General features: G+C 39.6%; 1 pseudogene; it reads left to right on the top strand.

Moving 5' to 3' along the window:
• The first annotated feature begins 20,806 nt into the window (after window positions 1-20,806).
• Window positions 20,807-23,207, top strand: LOC149022981 (dynamin-related protein 4C pseudogene; annotated as a pseudogene).

Genomic DNA, 23,207 nt, shown 5'->3' with positions numbered 1-23,207 from the left:
TCCTTTAGAGTTGGAGGATTTTGCCACCAGGAAGCGTTGTCGGGTGACAAGTGATGTAGCTCATCCTTCTCTTGATGTAGCTCATCCTTCTCATCCTTCGCCCGAATTAGTGTCAAACGAGTTTGACAGAGCGTTGGAATGGTTGTCACATCCACCCAGCCGGTACCCTATCTGGCATACCCGAGTGTGTGATCCACAGTCCACAAGATCCAGTAGTTAGAGAAATCAACCTCCCACATTCACAACAATATAATCAAGAACAAGACTAAATCAATGTTAACAATATTATTCAATGAATCAAGGTAAAGTAATGAGATATTCATCAGAGTGCGGAAAAGATACCAATAGATATATAAATCAAAAGTAGAGTAAGGCGGAATCTCACTCCACGAGTACAGCGGAATGTAGTTCGAAAATCAAATGGGATTACAACTGATTCTAAAGACAAGAAAGAAAGATATAATCTAAACTAGAGTCTTTTCTACTTTATAAAGGATGTCCTCATAGACATAGACTTCATCGATGATGCTCAAACGCTCCCACTCCACAGTAGGGCTAATCCTGGTAACAAGAGAGACCACTCGAGGGATCCTCACAGTAATCTTCGTAGTCACCAGCACTTTGCGTATGGCATGCTTCTTCATCTTGCGCTTCCTCATATTGCGCTTCATAGCCATCAAAACCTGTAGAATATTCTAACAAAGGATATTGTACAAAAAGGAGTGAGTTTCAAAAGAAACTCAGCAAGGCAAGTTATTCCATAATAGCATAAATAACATAGTATCACAAACAAAGCATAAGATGATATGATATGAGGCAACAATGTATGAATGAGTCTAACTCTATGTATGCTGGTCTCTATAGGCAGACATGCTTTAAGTCATAGCACCATACTTCTTTGGGTAGGTCTCATCACACAATGCCGGTTGGTAGTGGGTCCTTCATCCATCTTGGACAATCCATGGTTAGGGGTTAAGTCACCTCTCTCTCACATCACCGTTTGGTCTAAGTATTGGCGCATGTCAAGGTAAAGCCTAGCCCAATGCAAGTCTTCTACTTAGTCATATCAACTCAGATCCAGATACGTCCATTCCTCCCCTCTTGGGATCCTTTCCGATATCCTTCACACTAGAGTCAGCGTATCCGACTCTCTCAAATACTGACTCATCTACCCTATAGGTCATCCACATATAGTAAACGGGAAGCTCTCATGTCCTCTCACGGGTTGGTTACTGGTCTTGAACGCCCATGAGCCCAAGTCTATCCATATGCAACTCTACCCACAAATGGTCCCCACAATGTGATTCATGTCCCCTCACGGATATAACTCACCGGTCTTGAGCACCCATGAATCCCCATTGCTACCACGAGTCGTTCGGTCTCAATACCCTTCCGATTCGGGTCTGATATAACAGGGGTATAACCTAGCCAAACACTGCTAGACAAGTCCTAGGTATGAAAACCAATAATCCGGGAAAGCGTCAAAGGGCAACATTAGAAATATCCCATACTACTCCCAATGAGGTCCAAGGACAGAAATGTCAAAAGGACATTCCTAATCCCAAATCATACCTAAGCAATCACAATCATAATTCAGTCATATCAGCCACGACAAATATCACATCATATGAAAGAGTATAATAAGACAAGATTAAATAAATAAGGAAACATACATGAGTAAGTATTCATACATAATCAAGTACATAAAGTAAATAAGGAAATAAGATCCTAATGTACTTGCAGCATTCATATCATAATAGAAACTAACATAACAGTAGCAAATCTAAGTAGTTCCCAAATTAGAAACTAAATCTATGCAAATCTATGTTAATATGGTAACAACTTTCCTTACCTTAAATAGATCCGAGAATATTCCGGACGAACAAGAGGATGAATCCAAAGTTAGCAAATAATCCCTAAAATAGCATCACACAATCATTAGGAAGTAGTCCTAAAAGAATAAGCATGATTCGAATAAAATCGGACTAAGAAAACAAATTCTCATGGTTACGGGTTGATTGGTCGGGTAGCATTGGCTAGTCGACCCAGGCAGTTTGCCCAAGAGCAAATCCAAAAGTAAAAAGGGAATCTTGATCCAAAACCTATGCTACACAAACCGGAATGCGACGAAACTTGGAGGGATTGCCTAACACAGTAGTCTAAGCCTAGAAAGCATAATTTAGACATCAAACCACCATTAAAACATTACTTCCTAATTTAGAACCATAGTTTCTATTTTGGTGAAAATCATAGTTTTCATTGGAAACATGCTATGAATGAAAGAGATGAACTAGAGATGATTAGATCTCATTCTAGTACAAGAACACAGTAGATCAGAGGTATGAATAATCATAGAGAAGCATCTATAATGCTAGAATGAATCAAAATAGGAAGTATTATCATAGTTTAAGAAGAAATCATAAGAATCATGTTAATAATGAATGAGATGATCATAGTACAAGAGAATGAAAAGAGATTGTAAAGATATGACTACAAGGTTGCAGCATCTTCATCATAATCTCAGTTCAGAGATGAGAGTGATCATAGAAAGAATAAATCATTAACATAAAAGATAAATTACTAACCTTTAATTGAAGAACAAGAGAGAGAGTTTGCAAGATTGCAAGATTAGGTCTTCTTCTTCACTCTTGGAGGCTTGGAGATGGTTTCCCTTCGTTCTCTAGGTGTTATGGAGGCTAGGGATACTAAAATCACGAAGTCATGGGGTATATATAGCAAGATTCTCAAAACAGAAGATTCTGTTCGAGTTTAGCAACTCTGGGTCGATTGGCTGGGTAGCATTGAGCACTCGACCCAAGCACTCGACCCAGGCTGACAGCAAAGCCAAAAATAGGGATTTGAGGGTCTTCCACTACTCGGAATCAAACGAAACTTTAAACACATATTCTATAACATACCTAGCATGGAAAAATGGCTTTACATCATATCCCACCAAGCTCTAAGGTCATCAACTAATCTTCTCTTCATCAAGGTGCAATCTCTTCTCTATATCCAACACTGACTTCAAGTATGGGGCATCATCTTCAATCTCCATAGGTTCGGAGTCGAACACTATATCATCTACCAATATGGCCCATAGTTGACTTTCACTTCTACTTCGGGTCTTCGGACCTACAATCAAAGAGTATCCGGGTTAAGGTTAGGGCCGGGTTTCACAATGGTGCACTGCTGCTCAAATGACTTCTGAGAGCGCAGTTCTTTCCAAACTTCCAGATGAGGTCTTTATGAAGTCAATGGTGATGTAAGTCTTTCTTCATTATCTTTTGATTCTGAATATTACTTTTCTGCTCCTTTTTAACTCGGAAGTTGTTGCAGGAGTCTTACTAGTAACTTCCATAACCAAGTGGAAGCAGCCTCTAGGCTCAATAGGTTGAGCAATGAAGTTTCCAGGCTTCGGGAAATCTCTGAAGCTAAAGATGTTGAGATTGCTCGCCTTAGGAAACTAGCTTGGGAGGTTGCAGGAGAAAAGAATTCGGTGATCGATCGTCTTCGGTAAGACTTGGATGATGCCAGGGAGAAGATTCGGCACCTGGAGCGAGGAGTTGGAAAGTCAGGAGCCAAAGGATCTGAAACGTTACCTCAAAGGCAAGCTGTCGTTCCCTTGCCTGAATCCCTTCCAACTGATGTTTACAGAGCCTGCATCTTCAAGTATTTACACAGTAAGCCCTTTGTTGATATGCTGAATGCTTATAACTTGCAGGCGTACCAGGATGGTGAGAACGAAGTATGGGAATCAATACTAAGGAAGGATCCTCATTTTGATACGACTCCCTATAGTGCTATTTGCCATCCTGAAGTATTTGCGAACCTGGGCCTTCCTCCTCCTGACTGGACCAAAAATAAGATTGATCCTCCGCCTTCCGATCCAGATACTATGCATTATCTGGAAGATTCTCCTGTTTATTCTCCCTTGGAAGGAGTCAATTATGACGAACTCGCCTTGAATGCAAGTTTGGTCGAGGACCATACTTCTCCTGGACAAGCTGGACAAAGAGTATGAAATTGCGGAGGATTTTATACATATTGAAATGTTTTTTGTAATCCTCATTCCTCCTCTTCTTTTCCTTGAATCCATACCAATAAGTGACTCATGTGTTTGTTCTAGCAAAGTTGTGCCGATCTTGTATGACTTCTTAATGATCATCGATGATGACTTTCTTTTTTGATCGAAGATTGTACCCAGCTCTTGTAATCTTATGTTGATATTGAGATTGGCCTCTGTTGGTCTTTTGAAGAAATAAGAATTAACTTCATCTTGAACTTTGCTAGTCATTTGAATTGCTGTTGCATTAGGTCTTAGTTGTTTAGAACAATGCCTTTACTTAAAGATTTCCGGAGAAATACAATAAGCCTGAGAAGGAACTCACTCGGGTTTTAAACCGATGCCTTTACTTAAGGATTTCCGAAGAAATACAATAAGTCTGAGAAGGAACTCACTCGGGTTTTAAACCGATGCCTTTACTTAAGGATAATTCGAAAATTCCATAAGTGTTGAAGGACCCACATGAACTTTCATCCGATGCCTTATAGTTGGATCTTGTTCTTGAATGTGGTGTATGATGCCCCCCAATCAAAAGATAATTTGTTGAAAGCCAATAATTGCATTGATTGAGTTGAAAATGTTTACATCACGAACAAAATTGAAATCATCATCAAGGATAAATTTTTTTGAGATGCCTGGCATTCCACGAACGATCCAACTCTTTCTGGGTGTTGATGTTCTTCAGCCTGTAAGCTCCTGAACCGACTGGTTTTATAACCATATAAGGTCCTTCCCAGGAAGGGTCCAATTTTCTTTGGTGACGTGGGTCGGAAGCTAAGGTGTTTCTCAACACCAAATCTCTGGCTAAGTACCGACGATTCTTCACTCGGGTATTATAATGAGACGCTATCCTTCTTTGATAATGTTGAGTTCGTGCTATTGCCTTTGCCCAAACTTCGTCCAACAAATCAAGACTATCAAGCAGTCCTTGCTTGTTTGCTTTTTCCTCGAACTCTCGATTCCGTATTATCCCCGCCATTATCTCTACAGGTGCCAATGCTTCGGACCCATATGCTAACCTGAATGGAGTTTCTCCTGTGGGTGTTCGAACCGTAGTTCTATAGGCCCACACTACATTATGAAGTTCTTCGACCCATAAAGCCTTGTCAGCTTCGAGTCTTCTCTTTATCCCTTCCAGTAGCGTTCGGTTATTAACTTCTACTTGTCCGTTGCTCTGGGGGTATGCCACCGAGGACATACGATGCTCGATCATATATGTTCCGCAAAATTGCTCAAATTGCGGATAGTTGAACTGAGTACCATGGTCAATGACGATAATCTTTGGAATCCCAAAGCGATATATGATTGACTCAAGCACGAATTTCTCCACTTTTTTCTCAGTAATTGTTGCCAGGGCATTGGCTTCAACCCACTTTGTGAAGTAATCAATTGCTACTATCAGATATTCCCGTCCGCCTGACGCCTTGGTGAATTTGCCCATGATATCAATTCCCCACATCGCAAAGGGAATGGGATCTAGAATTGAAGTCATGGTTTCCGCTGGGCGCTTCTATACTGTAGCATGAATTTGACAGTTGCCACATCGACAAACATACTACATAGCAGCCTCTTGGATCTTAGGCCAATATAACCCAAGTCTTAGAATTTTGTGGGCCAGGGCTCGTCCACCCATGTGAGCTCCACAAATTCCTTCATGAACCTCAGCCAAAGCTGACTTTGCTCCTTCGGGGCCTATACATCTCATAAGGGGTCCAGAATAAGATCTTTTGTATAGTCTCCCATTCTAAATGACAAATCTCGCCAATCGTATCTTGATCAACCTTGCCTCTTTCGGATCCTTAGGTAATTTGTCCTCTCTCAGATACTCGATTATCGGATCCATCCAGCAACCCTTTGCTTCAATATAAGAAATTTCTTTCTCATGATAACTTGGAAATGTTATCTCTTCAATGTAGACCGAAGGGTCTAGATTTTTTTCTTTGACATTGGCTAATCGGGATAACTCATCTGCCATTGTATTTTCAGTCCTCGGAATATGAGGTATCTTCAAATTCCGAAATTGCTTTTGAAATGCCTGCACTATCTCTTGATATTTCTGCAAGCGTGGTTCTTTAATACCATACTCCCCCTAGACTTGGTTGACTATAAGTTGAGAATCACTATAAATAGTAACATCTGCAATAGACAATGCTTTTGACAACCGAAGTCCAGCTATCAGAGCCTCATATTCTGCTTCGTTATTACTTGCTTCGAATGCAAATCTTAAAGCATATCGAATAATAAATCATGCTGGACTTTTCAATAGGATTCCAGCTCCTGCTCCATCTTTAATACTCGAACCATCTACATATACCTCCCAAGTGGTTGGTATAATAGGATCCTCCATGGTGGACTCCACTGGTGCAGTAGTTTCTACTACAAAATCGGCTAGTGCCTGAGCTTTGATTGCGGTTCTGGGCTTAAAGCTCACTTGGAACTCGCTGAGTTCTACCGACCAGGACACCATCCTTCCAGATAAATCAGGTTTATTAAGAACTTTACTGAGAGGAAAAGTTGTAAATACCTCAATTGGATGAGCTTGGAAGTATGGCCTTAGCTTCCTGGCGGCCATCATGAGAGCCAGAGCCTACTTCTCAATCTACGAATATCGTGTCTCCGCATCTAGCAATACGTGGCTTACATAGTAAATCGGCCACTGTTTTTTATCTTTCTCACGAACAAGTACTGCACTAACCGCTGAAAGGGACGTTGCTAGATATAGCTGTAATATTTCCCCCTTCTCCGGTCGGGACAAGATCGGTGGTTGTCCCAGTGCTTCTTTTAACTCCTCGAAAGCTTTCTATCATTCTTTGGTCCATTTTGCTTCCTTGTTGCCCCTCAAATCTTTGAGTGCCTTGAAGAATGGCAAACACTTTTCTCCAGACTTTGGAGATAAAACGATTCAAAGCGGCAACTCTCCCAGTTAAATACTGCACATCACGAACAGTTTTGGGAGCCTCCATGTCAACCAGAGCCTGTATTTTGGCAGGATTAGCCTCAATACCTCTCTGTGACACCATGGAGCCCAAAAATTTTCCTGAAGAAACTCCAAAGGTGCACTTTTCTGGATTTAGCTTCATTTGATATTTTCGCAGCACTGAGAATACCTCAGTCAAATCTGCAATATGATTCGCTTTTGTAAAGCTCTTCACAAGCATGTCGTCAACATAAGCTTCGACATTCTTTCCTATCAAATCTTTAAAAATCTTGTTGACGGCTCTCTGATATGTAGCTCCTGCATTTTTCAGGCCAAATGGCATGACTTTGTAATAGTAGCTTTCACGATCAGTCATGAAAGCCGTGAAGAGGTCAATCCTGCAGTCGCATCTACAAGAGGTCAATCCGAGGTAATGGATAACAATCTTTAAGGCAAGCCTTGTTGAGATCTGTGTAGTCTGTACACATCCTCCACTTCCCATTCGCCTTTTTTACCATTACCACGTTAGCTAACCAAGTTGGGCATTCAATTGATTCTATGAAACCAGAATTCTTCAGTTTTTCAACTTCGCCCCGAACGGCTTCATACTTTTCAATGGAGAAATTTCTCCTTTTCTGTATCACTGGTTTCACCTTCGGATCTATCCAGAGTTTGTGCTCTGCGATAGCCCGATCCATTCCTGGCATTTCCTTGGCAGACCATGCGAATACGTCATTATTCTATTGAAGAAATAGCTTCAATTCACTTTTGAATTCCTCCACTGGCCTCGGACTGATATAAGTAATCTTCTTCTTATCCTCGATACACAGTTGGATTTGCTCCAGCTTCTCCACTGGTTCGGGCCTTTGCATTTCTGCTTCTTCCCGATCGTCTTGAACTTCTATAGGTAGGGAAGTCACCTTCCTCGGGCCCTCCTTGTCTTTTAAATAGGCAACGTAACATTGCCGAGAGATCCTCTGGTCAGAGGAAACTTGATCGATTCCCATATTAGTCGGGAATTTTATCTTCAGATGTTTTGTCGAAACAATAGCACCTATCTTGGATAAAGATGGTCGCCCGAGGATAACATTATAAGCTGGCAGTTCCCGAACCACCAAAAAATTGATTCGGACGGTTGTTTCCTTAGGAAAACTTCCAATAGATAAGTCCAACTGGACAGATCCTTCCGCCACAGCAGATGATCCTGCAAAACCATATAGATGCGTGGATGAAGGCTCCATCAAGTCCTCATCCACCTTCAGCTTTTGATACACTTCATAAGAAATTAGGTCAGCTGCAGACCCCGTATCAACCAAAACTCTATGCACTTCCCGGCGTGCAATCTCTACCTTGATGACTATGGCATCATCATGAGGTAAACAAATGCCTATTTCATCCTCCTCGCCAAAGGTGATAGAATCTTCACCATTCGGCTTCTTTCGCTTTTGCATCTCTCCGGTTCCGACAAATTTGGATTTTGTTTTCAAACTTCGGAGTGATTCGGGCTCTGGTCCTCCGAAAATGGTAAGGATCGGTGACTGAGTAGCTCAATCACCTCCTTGCCCTTCTTAGACTTCGGAGCCTCCCTTGATCGTTCTAAACGAACCGAATGATCCCTTTTAGGGGCAGCCGCGCGTGGCTCACGTGGCTCCTCCCTTCTTCTGCTAACAAAATTGGACAAGTGTCCCTGAGATATTAATCTCTCAATATCTGCTTTCAGATGACGACAGTCATTTGTATAATGACCATAGTCCTTGTGTAATCGGCAATACTTTTCTCGATCCTGCTGCTCTCCAGGCTTCAAAGGAATTTTAGGTGGCCACTTCAAAATATTTCGCCTTTTGATGATATTTAAAATATCAGCCCGAGGAGCATTCAATGGAGTATACTCACTTTTACCGGGAGACCTCTGGCGCCAAGCCTGAGATTTTCCAACCCGATCACGGACATTTTTCTTTGGCTTCTGCTTCTGCTCAGGAGCATTCTGTTCCTTATTGGAGACTTTGTTATCTCCTTAGCGCGCATCTAGGATCTCCATGACTTTGGCCTGCTTCTGGCATCTCTGTACCAACTCAGCATAAGTTGCAGGCATATTCTGTAGTAATAACTCCAGGAGTTTCTGGTTAGTGAGTCCAGTGAATAGAGTAGTTTTGGCTACTTGCTCATCCAAATTTTCTATCTCCATCGTTACTTTGTTAAATCTTTTCAGAAACTCTCTGATCGATTCGCTTTTTCCTTGTCAACATTAAACAAGGTTTCTTCCGTTTTCTTGACCTGTATTCCACTCTGGAATCGCCTTATGAATTTGCGCGCCAATTCATCAAAGTTTACGATCCTTCCAGATGGGAGGTTCGAAAACCACTTTTGTGCTACTCCGGTCAAAGATGAACCAAAAACCCTGCATAAAACTTCATCAAAATTACCTGAAACTGCCATGGTTTGCTGTTAATAGCCAATGTAGGCCGTTGGATCTCCGGAGCCATTGAATGTAGAAAATGTAGGCAAACGGAAGTTATGGGGAAACTGATATCCCGCAATTGGCTCGCCAAAGGGGGTCTTCCGAATGACTGAGTAAATATTCTCAGTTATCCTTCCCTTAGCCAATTGCCCTAATTTCTGATTGATGTTGGCCAATTCCTGACCAATCTGGGTCGGGTGATCTTTAGCAGTATGATCACTACCTCGATTAACACGATCTTCACGAGCTATTCGATCATCACGAACGGCCCGTCCCTCACGAACATTCCGCTCATCGAGAACTGCTCGATCATCACGAACGGTTCTTCTGACAGTTGGTGAGTGAGTTCTCACCCCCATATCCAACCTTGTATTTGAATCAGTTGTACTTTCCTGCGGTCTGTTGAACCGATCGTCTCGCCTAGGTTGATCGTCAATTCTCCTAGGTCCTCGGTCACCTTCACGAAAGTTCTAACCGATATTCCGGTCTTCAGCCAATCTTTGATCATGCGGTTGATCACGTGGTAACGCACGCCTCCCTGAATCGCGATGATCAGGTTCTTGTGGTAACACCACTCGCCTGGTGAGCACGCGGAGTGCTTGGCTCACCTCCAAGAGTTGAATCTTCACTTGATTCAATTGATCTTGGAATGTATCTGGAGGATTATGTCCTCCCTGACCACCATCTACCTCAATAGGATGTTGGCTTCCCTGGGGAACATTTGGATTGTTCACTCCAGGAATCTGAACACCGGAATCGCGCTGTGCAGCGGCTGCTGCCGATGCTGCCGATCTAGTCACCATGTCTTTACAAGTCTTTCCCACAGACGGCGTCAAATGATGCGTCCAAAATCTACTCAGCCCTTAGATCTCCTCGTGATGACCTGCAAAACGAAAGCGTCAGATGTGGCCCGACCGCGGGGGTCGGGAGTCCACCTTCGAAGGCTAAGTCAGTTGATGAACTTAATCACAAATGGCTCTGCTAGAAGCACAGAGCTAAGGAATGAAGAACTGGGAAAGGTGATCTAGATCGTAAGCCTTTTATGTCTACTAGTGTGTGTGTGAATCTCCGTCCCTCACCTCGTATGGCAGTGAGGTTTATATAGAGTGTACCTTCGAATCTCCTTCGTTGGATGCACTTGAGCCTTCTTCGGGTAGTCGTTGGATCTTAACAGTTAGATCCATGGAGCAATAGACTTCTACTAGTTTGGACTAGTAGAGGACTCCTGAGATAACCTCTAGGTTATGCGATGATTATCCCTTCGATAATGATTAGCCGCAGCCGCCAACTTGAGTCTGCCATCATTAGGGTAGTTAACTTAATCCATAAGTTGGATTAGGGCGTGCTTGTAGCTGAATAAGTTTTCTTCCTCAGCAAGCCATCTTACAGATTCGGTTCTCTCGGGAGAGAGTCGATTCCTTCCGTCTTGACCGGAGTCGAGGATCAAACCAAGTATGAACCCGGTTCGATCATATTTTCTCCATATCAGGGGGGTAACCCAGTCCTTATTCAAACTGAGCAGGAGTGGCGGTATTACAAAGATCTACCAGCCACTAAGAGGAACACAACCAAGCTTTCTTGCTCGAAAGAGAAAGAGCCTTCCATTATAGGAGATTTGCCATAGTATTAGATCTTCTAGAAATATGGGAGGGGATACATGACAAAAACTTTGGGATCAAGAATTCAATATCTTCGACTATTGGATCAATGTTGATTGGTGGAATTTGCTCCCCCTTGATGTACTCAAGAAGTTGTTTGCAGTCTGTTTCAATGCAAACCATCTCAAAACATTTGGCAAGTGCTTCCAACAGACCTGCCCAAAAAGCTAATGCCTCCTATAATAACCCCCGTAATTCTAACCCGGGTTCCGTATTGTAGGTCCAAGTACCCGAAGTTCCAGCTTGAATAAGCTTTGAACTATCCAGATTGAAACCGATGATCCATACCTTGAGCCCATGGATCTAGATTCTACAGATGAAGAATCTGCCATACTAGGAACCCAAAGGAGATGTAGTAGAAACTCTGATGGACTGGCAAGGTGGATCTCTAGCCTGAGTCAAGTTGAGTTTGAAGATGACTATGATCAAGGCAAGAATCCCCCCATATGTTGGTTTAAGTTAGGTTAGTGTTGGAGATCAACCAGTTGAGCAAAGCACCCAAGTACTGAAAAGCACTAGGGGGTGGTTGCTTAAGGCTGTTGATTGACCTAACCTACTGCCCCAAGCAACCAACCACAAGTCAAAATGAGGGATTAAACCCTAATCTTCCCTCAACCCTTTATAAATAGCCATCCACAACTTAATTTCATATTATTTTATTCGTGGATGCTACTGTAGATAGTTAGGAGATAGAGTACACATGTTCGGTAGTGAAGAATGCTCGAATCACGGTGAAGCTTCGATCCTTGATCTGACTTGTGAATCGATTGGAGGTTAGTTGATCACATGCTCTTCTTACTTATCTCTCTTGAGTAGTAATGCGTTTTCTTCTCTCCATGATTCCATAGATATAGAGTTTGATGGTTAGAATACTTCCATCGATGATTGCAGCTAGATCACAACCGAAGATGGATTCTCGAATCAAGGGTTGATTTAGTTGAAGGAGATGAAGTGGATTCTAAACCTTTCTTCTTTGTGATTTTTGGTTTGAGATAGACTCTCTAGCATGTTAAGGACAAAATTCGGATTTGGATCATCTCAAAATCAGATCGAGGATGGGTGATCAAAAGTTGGAATTCCAGACTTGAGAATTTGCTTGAAAAGGGGGCGGTCGTTCAGGGCGGTTGATTGACCCAACCAACCGCCATAAGCGACTGGCTGGGTCACAGTGGCCCTGTCAATCTGAGTCTTGCTCTGTTTTGACTTCTATTCTTAATGAATCTTTTAACCCTAATCTAGGTGATCATTAAGGTTTATTGGACTTGTTATCGATAAAGTTTAATTTCACTTTTAGTAGTTTTTCCACTTCGACAAGTAATGTTACATTTCTAAATATATGCATTGACATGTATTGTGTATAACTTCAAATGCATAAGTGATTTTATAATTTGTTGTTACATTAGTTTAAATGATTAATTGATTATAATATGTTGTGAATGATGAATAGTTGTACACAATTTACTATGTGATGTTGAATGACTTGTTATGTGATATTTAATAATGAGTTGGTGTAGCTATGATTGAGGGTACCTTTCTAGGTATCCTTAGCTTGGGATATCATGGACTGTGGTATGGGACACTGTTCTCTAATGCCCCTAGCATTATCATGGTTGTTGGATTATATACATAGGAGGTATAAATTGCATGGTTATAAACCCTTACATGCTATTACCCTTTCGGTAGGGCTATTGAAGCCGAATGACCGGTGATAATGGTGATGTGACTCTGTTTCATCCTATAGCGGTAGCCAGTCTGTGCGGAGACTCAGTGGTCCACTAATGATCATGTAATGGTACAGTTGTATATGCTAGAGTTGGGCTCATAGGCGTCCAATAAGCGACTTGGGGGTTGTGAGGGGACATGAGAGCATCCGCCCCAACAATATGTGGATGATCATAGGGTTAGGGAATGGAGTCCAACAGAGGTAGCCAGTCCGTGAGGATTCCCATTCCTAGGTGGAGAAGGATACTGAACCGAGTTGATTGATGCCATAGGGGAAGTAATTGAACCACATATAGTATGTTACTATATGACCTTGCATTGGGTTAGAATCCCTAACATGCGCTAGTACGTACTCATGCCAATGGTTGTGGTGAGAGAGTGTGGACCTAAACCCCAACCATGGTTGTTTGACAAGCACTGTACCCTTGCTCGAGATCTCAACAAAGGTAACCAGTTCGTGAGGGATCAGAGTGACTAGACATACCCAGAGGAGGGTTGGTGTTATATCTTAAAGCATGTCTGCCATACTAGAGATTTGCATGATTAGCTACTAGATGCATCCATACTTATGCATTTTATCTTTCACCTATGTTACTTACCATGACATAATGTTAACGTATATATGAGATTTGTTGCCTTACTGTCTTGTGCTATATTAACTAAAAAGTGTCTCTAGAAAAGTTTTTATTTATTGACCTAATCAGAATGTTATTTGGTTGGGTTTTTTGATGTTGATTGACCTAGTGCCAATGATGATACACTCACTTTGAAAAGGTGTAGTGCTAAAGTTGAGTGTATGGCCATGGTTTCTTGGTGTACTTCTAAATTGATGTGGGTAAAGTCATTGCTTCAGGAGTTACATTTCCTATCACTAAGCCAGTGCAGATGTTATGAAAATTTTGATTTCTACCCTGTTTGTTTCAATTACCAGTCAAGTAGGAGATATGTTTACAATACCACTGTTTGGACCTTCCTTTTGGATGTTCCAAGCTAGGCCATGGTGACTTGTATACACCCCAGCTTGTGGCAGAGTGTTTTCTTCCCTCCCCCCCTCCTTTTTGGATGAATGGAAGTTTCACAATAGAATTGTAGCAGTGTTACTTTCATTTTGTAGCTGCTTCTATTTCTAGTGTTTAGGTTTCTGGTTATGTTTCATTTTCTGATTATGTAATTGTTACTTAGATTAGGAGTTTCTTTGTGGTTGTAATTGCAAATTAGTTTATATAAATAAAGGGTTATTTGTAAGAGGAGAGGGAAGGCTTTTCTTTCGTTTTTTTTTTGTGGGGTGGGGGTGGGGGGGGGTGTGACTAATTTGGCAGCCCCTAATTTCCCTTGCATCTTTTTTCTCCTCATCACCTCATGTCCTTAGTTTTGATTTTACTAAAAGTTGGGGTTTTGTGCTGTAGGAGTTTTTTTATTTTTTGTCAATGTAATTTGGCCAAGGAGAGGGGAATTGTTTTCCGCTCCTAGGCTAATAGGATTACGCCTTGGAGTCCAGATCAGCGACCCGTACGGGGAGCACAAAGTGCTCCCCCACGCTTCCTGACCACACACATCAGTGGGGCCCACGGTAAAAAACACTTTTTGAAAAAAATAAAAAAAAGTTTTTTTTTTTCACCAGTGGGACCCACTGATGTTTGTGGTCAGGAAGCCATGGGGGAGGAGTGCTCCCCGACGGGGAGAAGATCCGGATTCTACGCCTTGGGCCATATTATAAATAAAGAGGATTCTTTCCAACCTTAGAATTTTCAAAGAATTTTGATATTGTAAGCTGCCTTCTCTTCCTCTAGAATACTTTGTATTGTGTGTGATCAAGATAAGTGGAGGAGTTATTTGTTCTAGACATCTAGTGCATGGTTATCAAAGCATCCACCAAGACTCTCTTTTTGACATACAAGACTTCAGCTAGTTTATCGCCTAAGAGTTGCCGCCTAGGCACTAAAGCTTTTATATTTTGACATTTTTTTACCTAGATTTTATTTATTTATTTCAAAACATCAAATTTTATTCTACAAAAACATATGCGGATGTCATAGTTATTTATTTTGTTTGTCCTAAATTGACTTGGTGGTGTGAAGGTCTGAGAGGTTGTAGTTGAAGCCTTCGTTCAGGTTCTTAAATCTCTCCATTAATTTTAAGTTCAAGGACAAATATTATTTCTTTTTTCAAGAAGTCAAGTTGCCCAAGAAATCTTGTAGGTACCTTCCGAATTCGTTTTTGAAAGGAACTAGATTTTGATCGAGTCGAGTTATCTCAACTCAATCTTGGTGAGACCTCGGTGCTCACTTGCCTCCTTTTCTGCATTGCTGGAGAGGCCTCTTTTGTTAGAAATTTTTTATTTGAGTTTTGGCCAGAACACCTCCTAGTTTTCATCGACAACCCTCCTACAACATCTACAGCAAAGATTGAAGAGTTGAATATCTATATACAGAGTTTCCAAACTAGTGGTTTCAGACCTATAGTTTAGAAGGTCTTCTAAACGCAGAGGATATAAAACAAGTTCACATGAACACATGGGAGTCTTATCAAACTTGTCATGTGGGCATGCATGACTTACAATATATCATAGTTGGTTGAATCCAATCCTTATTGTATTCACATATAATATTAAGTAAATCATATTTACCTTATGGTTCATAAGTCTACATCTTCACTTCTTCAACATAACGGTTTCAAACTTAGTTTCACATTGAAACTCAAACTCATGTTTACAGTTGTTTGTTCATAAATATAAGGCCACCATTTTTTTTAGAAGGCCTAAAAGAGGCTTGATACCAATTTCCAGCCCAAAATTACCCTTAAAATCAACTGAGATGGGCCACCAAATTGGGTGGAGATGGAGGAATACCAATTTTCAGCCCCAAAGTACCCCAAAAAAATCAGGATGGGTCACCCAATTGGGTCAAGATGGGAGGAATTTGGACGATATCTTGCAGAGATCTTGGTTTTTTGGCCCACCGAGATGGCCATTGAAATTGAGTTCTTGAACCTTTGCTTGTTGTCCCTAAGGCAGCCACTGCCATTCCACACCCAAGATTACCTTTCACAGCTCTGTCAGCATTTTGAGTAAAGACACATTTATGTTATTGTAACCCACTTAACAAAGGTTATCTTTTTGGAGTTGTTGACCTTTGCTCTTTGGGTTTTCAGAAACAGGAACAAGTAACCTAATTGTGACCTAAAACCCAATTTTTACCCATTTGAATTGCCTCAGATCCTGGTTAATTGGCTCTTGGTTGTGCTCATATCAACCTAGGACCGAATCAATTCTTAGTTTTGGAATTTTTGCTAGTTGAATTCACCTGAATCTGGTGATGTTCTGCTTTGATCTTATTTTGGTTGGTTGGTATCTAATCATAGGTTCTAGATTGAAGAAGATCCACTAGGACAATAAACCAGACCAATCATGAAGAAATAACGAGATCTATATCAACATATCAGTTTAAAAAATCAAGGCAAATTGGTGGCCAAGCTTTTCATGGACTACTCTGCATGCATTTGGTTCCATTTGGGAGACTAGTTTTTGTGTGGAACTGTTTATGCATTTTTCAGTATTGAGAGACCTTTCTTTGTTTGAAAATAGGTGTTTGATAAAATTGTACCAGGAATGGAAAAGGAAGAACATGTTGATGTTTGATAAACTTGTTATGAAAACTTACCATTAACATCAAAGATTAACACTTGATCATGCTCCTCCACTCACATAATACGGATACAACGTCAAAATATCTATATGTTACTCATTAAAAATAAATAAATAAATAATCCTTATATATAAGTATATAAATTAAGGAAATTTAAGGGATACCTGTAGATAATGAACGAAACGCATGGACACTCTAAAACTATGTCAAATTCATAATGAACTCTTCTTTTGTTAGAATTGTTAGTTGGCTAGAGAAAATGATGGGTATAACCCATGGTTGTATTATTCTATATTTTACAATATAAAATGGCAAATAGAGGAAAGAATGAACTCATGGAAGAAGAAAGAAGGTGAAACTTAGGATTTTTTTATATTTTATTTTACGAAAGGCACACTATAAATTCATAAGAAATTATGACCGATTTAGGAATTATAAAGTTATCCAATCATGACTTAACAGAATTTGTTAATGAGTGTATTATTGAGTAAATTTAAGAGACATTTGGGGTCATTGTCAATTTGTGTATCATTTTGTGGTGATTGTGCTTTTGTACATTTATCTTGGGTTATCCTTAAAATTTTCACCGTAAATAACTTATAAATATTCATTTTTTATTTTTTGGTAAACTATAGATATCCATTGTATATGCTACAAATCCAAATACCCATAATAAATCTTTCACCATTTTCACCAATGGTAAAGGAAATAAACATTTTCTTGATTCATGCTCAGGGAATAATTTTTTCTCTAATCTTGCAATTTCTTCCACCACTTTGGTCCGATTCTTCAATTGTTGACTGAGCTCATCAGTTTTCAAATGTTCCTTCACCTGCAATTAAATCGGTTGCAACAGAGGTTAGAGGAGATGACACATAGGGGTTTCATGGGTTTTATGATTTAAAGTTGGATTGGGTGGTGAACAAACATAAGAATCAATCAACTTGAGATGATGGTGGTAGATTGATCTTGGCCTTTTTTTTTTGTGAAATTTCATGTGATTCGAGTTTGGTTGCTGAAATTGTAGTGGTTAGATCTAATTTGTTTCAAACTTGCAAAGCTGAAATTCACTCAGTTATTGTTGAGTCAGACTGCTTGGATTTAGTTAATCACTTGAATTGTAGGTCTCACCTCCTACGAAAATCATTTCCATCTATCAAGATATTTTAGATATGAAACAATCCTTTGATTCTAGTCAATTCTGTATTGTTTTAAGGATTTCAAATGGTGTAACAGATTTTTTATTCAGGTTGGCCTTATCGGTTGAACTCCCAATTGAGTGGCATTTGTCCAATCTTTGTCTTATGCAATTATATAAGACAGATGTCATTGCTTGTATGAGTTCTTGTTTTCAATGATTATTTTTCTTAGCAACCAGTGGCTAGCAGTGAGTCTGGATCACCTCCTCGACACTTTCTCACCGTGCAATAAGTGTGGGTGTGGATTCTATTTCTGATTCACATTATTACTGATAAAATAATTTAAAGGTAGAACTTATAGTGGATTTTATATAGATTCCACCTCTATTATATGACGAAGATACGTTGAGAAACAGTATGTGCTATCTTTTGGATTAAGCTCAATCAGTATTTGTTCTTCTACTAGAATTTATACAACATAAAATAAAAAATCTAGGTTTTTTGGTTCACAAGGAATCTGAACCTTGAACCCAATGTACTAAGACTAGCTCACTCTGTTCACACTCAGATATGCCATGAAGGAAAATAAGAAAATGTTAAGCCTTTGACCTAGAAAGGAAAGGCAAAAGCTTTCTTTCCGAAAAAGAATAGGATAATTGCAATGGCATCCCCTCATGAAAATTTTCAATTTTTCTTTTTTGGTTGAAAACAAAATTTTCAATCGATCTACATCTCCTCCATAAAGTTTGTAAAAAATAAAAAAGGCAAATCTACTAGTTGAAGGCCATATTATAACCACTCAATTCCAACTCCAAGCAAAAGAGGATCAAAATCCCACTCTAATGATATGTTGAGCACCACCACAAAATGAAGTGAGAGCGCTAAGGAGGAATTTAGTTGAGAGGTGAGAGCGTTGTTTGAGGGAACTTCACTAAGCAGAAATGCAACAAGTATCTACCAGCATTAATAGCTGTAGAAGACCTTTTGTTCCAAAGGTAAAAGGAGAAAACTCAATTACATAAAGAAAAAAAGAAAACCCCAATTAAAGGAAAGTTCAATCTTTATATCTCATGAAATTTGGATTTTGAAAAGAGTTAACTCGAGATGTGTTTTTAGAGGGTGAATATAAGTATCTTATATTGGCCATTGGATCAAACGTATAACACTTATCTGAATCCAATGATTCAATAGACACTCTCTAGAAGGTTTCCTCCATGGAATATCAAGACTTAAGGTTATGTTTGTTTGCTGGAAAAAAGGTAAGGTGAATAAAAAAGGATAAAAAAATTCATTAAAAAAACAAACTTTTATACTTCTTTTTTTTGAAATCTTAAAATTGTAGATTGTTTGATTGTTTGGATCGGGAAAATTATAGATAAATTATCTTAAATTATGTTATAAATATGTTTAAAACTTATTAATATTATTTTATATAAATATCTGTTTTAATCGTGTTTTTTATCCATGGTTTTATTTAGTCCCACATCGGGTTGAGATGAGTTGTTTATATAGTTTATATATAGTAAGGGCTTATGTAATATTAATTTGTGCGACACGAACCGAGCCTGGACCTTGTTGTGACCCTGCCATGATTATATAAATATATATTAATATTAATAAAATCATAAACTCATTTTCGTGTTCATTCTAAACATTTAATTTCCTCCTCCTCTTTCTCTCTCTCCCTATTTTTCTGTTAAACAGTGAACATATCTTGATTATACCTTGAGTAACCTTTTTGGGGTGCAACCTAAGGTTGGCCGATCGCGGCCTCGGGGCAACCTTAATGTTTTGGCTAAATGATCTTGGGGAGACCCTTTTGTGAAGGAGTATTGTGATTACAACAACAGTTCTAGTGTGCGTGCAGATTCCTTAACTGGTTTCAACAAATTAAGAAAATTTGTTTGGTGATGTAGCAACCCAATTTTTTCATCTCAAATCTTTTCAAAATTTCAAAAAATATATAATTTTTTGTGAAAAATATGAGAAAATAAAATATAAGATTCACAAAATCTACAATTAACATTTCTTTTACAAAAATCTCTTCTGTCTTTTTTTTTTCTAACTCACCCCCACAATGCATGGATCCCAGATTTTTTTTTTTCGTTCTCACCCTACCTTTGCAATGGAAGGGAAACGCGCAGTAAGCGAGGTGATCCTATTAAATTCTTGGGCTGAAAGCCTGAACATCGCATTAAAAAACAAAAAAATTAGGTTTCTTGGTTCGCAAGGAACCCGTGTAGTACTTTTTCTCTTTTTTAAATATTCACTGAGTGGTAAAGCCGTAAGGTCCAATCGAAAGGACAACTAAAAAGCCTTCTTTTTCAAAAAAAAAAAAAAATAAAAATAGAATAGTTGCAAATTGCAATGGGATCCTCTTACCAAAAAATTTTCAAAAGCATCCTCTTACTGAAACTTTTTTCAATTGCATCCCTTTAAAGTTTCTTATGATCTTATCATTGAAAATAAATTTTATTATTTATCAAGAAAGGAAAAGAAAAAAAAAAAAAAAGAATTCACTCTTTGTTTTTCTAGATCAATGGTTGAGGTTCATTTTTACTAAAACTACTAAGCATTGGATCAACATAAAATAGATAAGGCAAACCTAGCAGATGGAGGCAATTCAATAGCCACTCAACTTTAACTTATATAGTAAAAAATTCAAATTTCCTTTTTATGTATAATTTTTTAATAATTACAACTTATTATAATTATAATTATTTTTATTTTTAATAGAAGATTGCTTCTTCAAATTTTTTTTAAAATTTTTATAGAAGATTGTATCATCCAAAACATCTATACAAGCAAAGAAATAACCTCAAATTAGTAAAGAGCTGAATGGGTAGGACTTGAAAATGAGTTTACCATAAAATTATTGCATTATCATTATGACTTAATGACAAGGATGAAAGAGCAATAGAAGTATACACCTCAGGGGGGTATTTGAAAAGAAACATGAAAGAAGGGAATGTTGGCAAATATAGACTAAATAGGAAGGTGTGACAATGATACTCTAGACATATCACTTCCATCCAGTACTCCCATTAGTACGGAAAGAAACTACTCCCAATGACCCTTTGAACCTGGACTAGTGGAATCGGAATCCATGCCCCTCTGCAAGTCTTGCCATAAAAAATTAATAATAATAAAATTTTCAAAAAGGAAGTCCTCCTTGGCTAAGTCAAGTTGCCTTTAAAATGGTTTCTCTGCTTCTTCTTCTTCCACTCAGTGCTCTGCGACCCAAACGTCACTACCCATTTCTTTGCTCTATTCACTATTCTCAACCCTTTAATTGCTTAGTTCCTTACCTGGAATGAGTTCTGCTTCTGTTCTTGTTGACAAAATGGCGAGATTTGGTTTGGGAAACTCAAATGATTATGATCTTGAAGTTGCACCAGAGTTGATCACACCCATCTCATCCGTGCCACTCTACACCTCTTACAACGAAAGGATTCGACCTCTGCTCGACACCATCGACAAACTACGCCAACTCAATGTCATGCAAGAAGGCATTGAGTTACCCACCATCGTCGTTGTGGGTGATCAATCCTCCGGCAAATCCAGTGTTCTTGAGTCACTCGCCGGCATCAGTTTACCTCGAGGTCTGGGCATCTGTACTCGTGTTCCCCTCATAATGCGACTTCAGCAACACTCATCACCTGAAGCTGAACTTCACCTGGAGTATAACAATCAAGAAGTTCATACAGATGAAGATCATGTAGCTCAAGATATTCAAGATGCCACCAGTGAGATTGCTGGTTCGTCTAAGGGAATTTCCAATACTCCTCTCACTCTTGTTGTGAAGAAGATCGGTGTTCCTGATTTAACCATGGTTGATTTGCCTGGTATTACCAGGGTTCCTGTTCGTGGCCAACCTGAAGACATCTACGAGCAAATTTCAGACATTATTATGGAGTATATAACTCCAGAAGAGAGCATTATTTTGAATGTCTTATCTGCTACTGTGGATTTTCCCACCTGTGAATCGATCAGGATGTCGCAACGCGTGGACAAGACCGGGGAGAGGACCTTGGCTGTTGTGACCAAGTGTGATCAAGCTCCCGAAGGTCTGCGTGAGAAGGTTATTGCAGATGATGTCAACATTGGGCTCGGTTATGTCTGCGTGAGGAATCGAATTGGAGAAGAATCGTATGAGGAAGCAAGGGAGGAGGAGGCAAGATTGTTTAAATCCCATTCCCTTCTCTCCAAGATCAACAAATCGATTGTGGGTATCCCTGTTTTGGCCCAGAAGCTGGTGGAGATCCAAGCAACTAGTATTTCCAAGTGCTTGCCAGGCATTGTGAAGAAGATCAATGAAAAGTTGAGCCTCAATGTTTCCGAGCTTGACAAATTGCCCAAACATTTATCCAATGTCACGGATGCAATGACTGTGTTTATGCAGATTATTGGTTCTACAAAAGAATCCCTCAGGAAAACTTTCATCAGGGGTGAGTTCGATGAGTACCTAGAAGAGAAGGATATGCATGGCACAGCTCGAATGGCAGATATGCTCGATGGGACTACTCCAAAGAACTCCACCAAAAGTGCAGCAACCCAGGGGCAAAGTTCTTAGTGGATGAAATTAAGGTGTTAGAGGAAGCGAAAGGGATTGAGCTTCCCAATTTCATTCCTCGCACTGGTTTTCTCAGCATATTACAGGGCAGAGTGAAAGAAATTTCGGATATTCCTGTTGAATTTGTTGAGAAGATCTGGTCTTATATCGGAGCTGTTGTAGTGTATGTCTTGATGTTTCACGCTGATGGGTATCCAAAGCTTCAATCTTGCATGAGAAGGGCAGTGCAGAATTTGGTGGAGAAGATGAAGGGGGAATCGATTGAACGGGTGATGGAGATTGTGGAGATGGAGAAACTCACAGATTATACTTGTAACCCAGAATACATGTCAAGATGGAGCAAGTTCATGGCAAACCAACCAACCTTTATGCAGAAATTGATCAATGGATATACCACTATACAGTTAGATGGAGTGGGTGAGGTAGAAATTGGTCATCTAAGGGAGTACCATCAGGACTTGTTGGGTAAGGCATTTGATCTGAGAATGAGAATTACTGCTTATTGGGAGTCTGTGTTGCAGAGATTGGTGGATTACTTGGCTCTTCATCTTGTGTTTAGTGTTCAGAAGCTGGTGAACAAAGAGATGGAGAAGGAGATAGTGACCGAGTTGATGGGACCTGCTAGTGGTGGTATTGAACGATTGCTGGAAGAATCTCCATCCATTGCTACAAAACGAGAGAGGCTCAACCAGAGTATCAGTTTACTGAGGGAATCAAAGAAGGTTGTAGCAAAGATCATGGATATGGTAGAACCTCCCAGCAATGACTTCTCTAGCAAGCTTGGGTTTCTGAATTCTGTTTCTATCCCTTCCACCCCTTCTAGGTCTTCCATTTCGGTATAGGAGATGATGGTGTTTGGTTTCCAACTATTGTATGCTTAGTATTTTTATGTCTTAAATATACTATTTGGGAAGTTTTATGCTGTTATTGTGCCAAGGGGAAGCTTTACTATTTGCTTCTAAGAGTTCTATCACTATGTAAGTTTGCTAGTATGTAGGGAAATCTTTTCAATGGAAAAAATAGTTTGAACATT

The sequence above is a fragment of the Hakea prostrata genome, chromosome 3 (genome assembly GCF_041222555.1).
Source record: "Hakea prostrata isolate BN-2017 chromosome 3, UWA_Hpros_2, whole genome shotgun sequence".
Lineage (NCBI taxonomy): Eukaryota > Viridiplantae > Streptophyta > Magnoliopsida > Proteales > Proteaceae > Hakea > Hakea prostrata.
The sequence above is the reverse complement of the archived record's forward strand: the minus strand, read 5'-3'. Positions and strand labels throughout refer to the sequence as shown.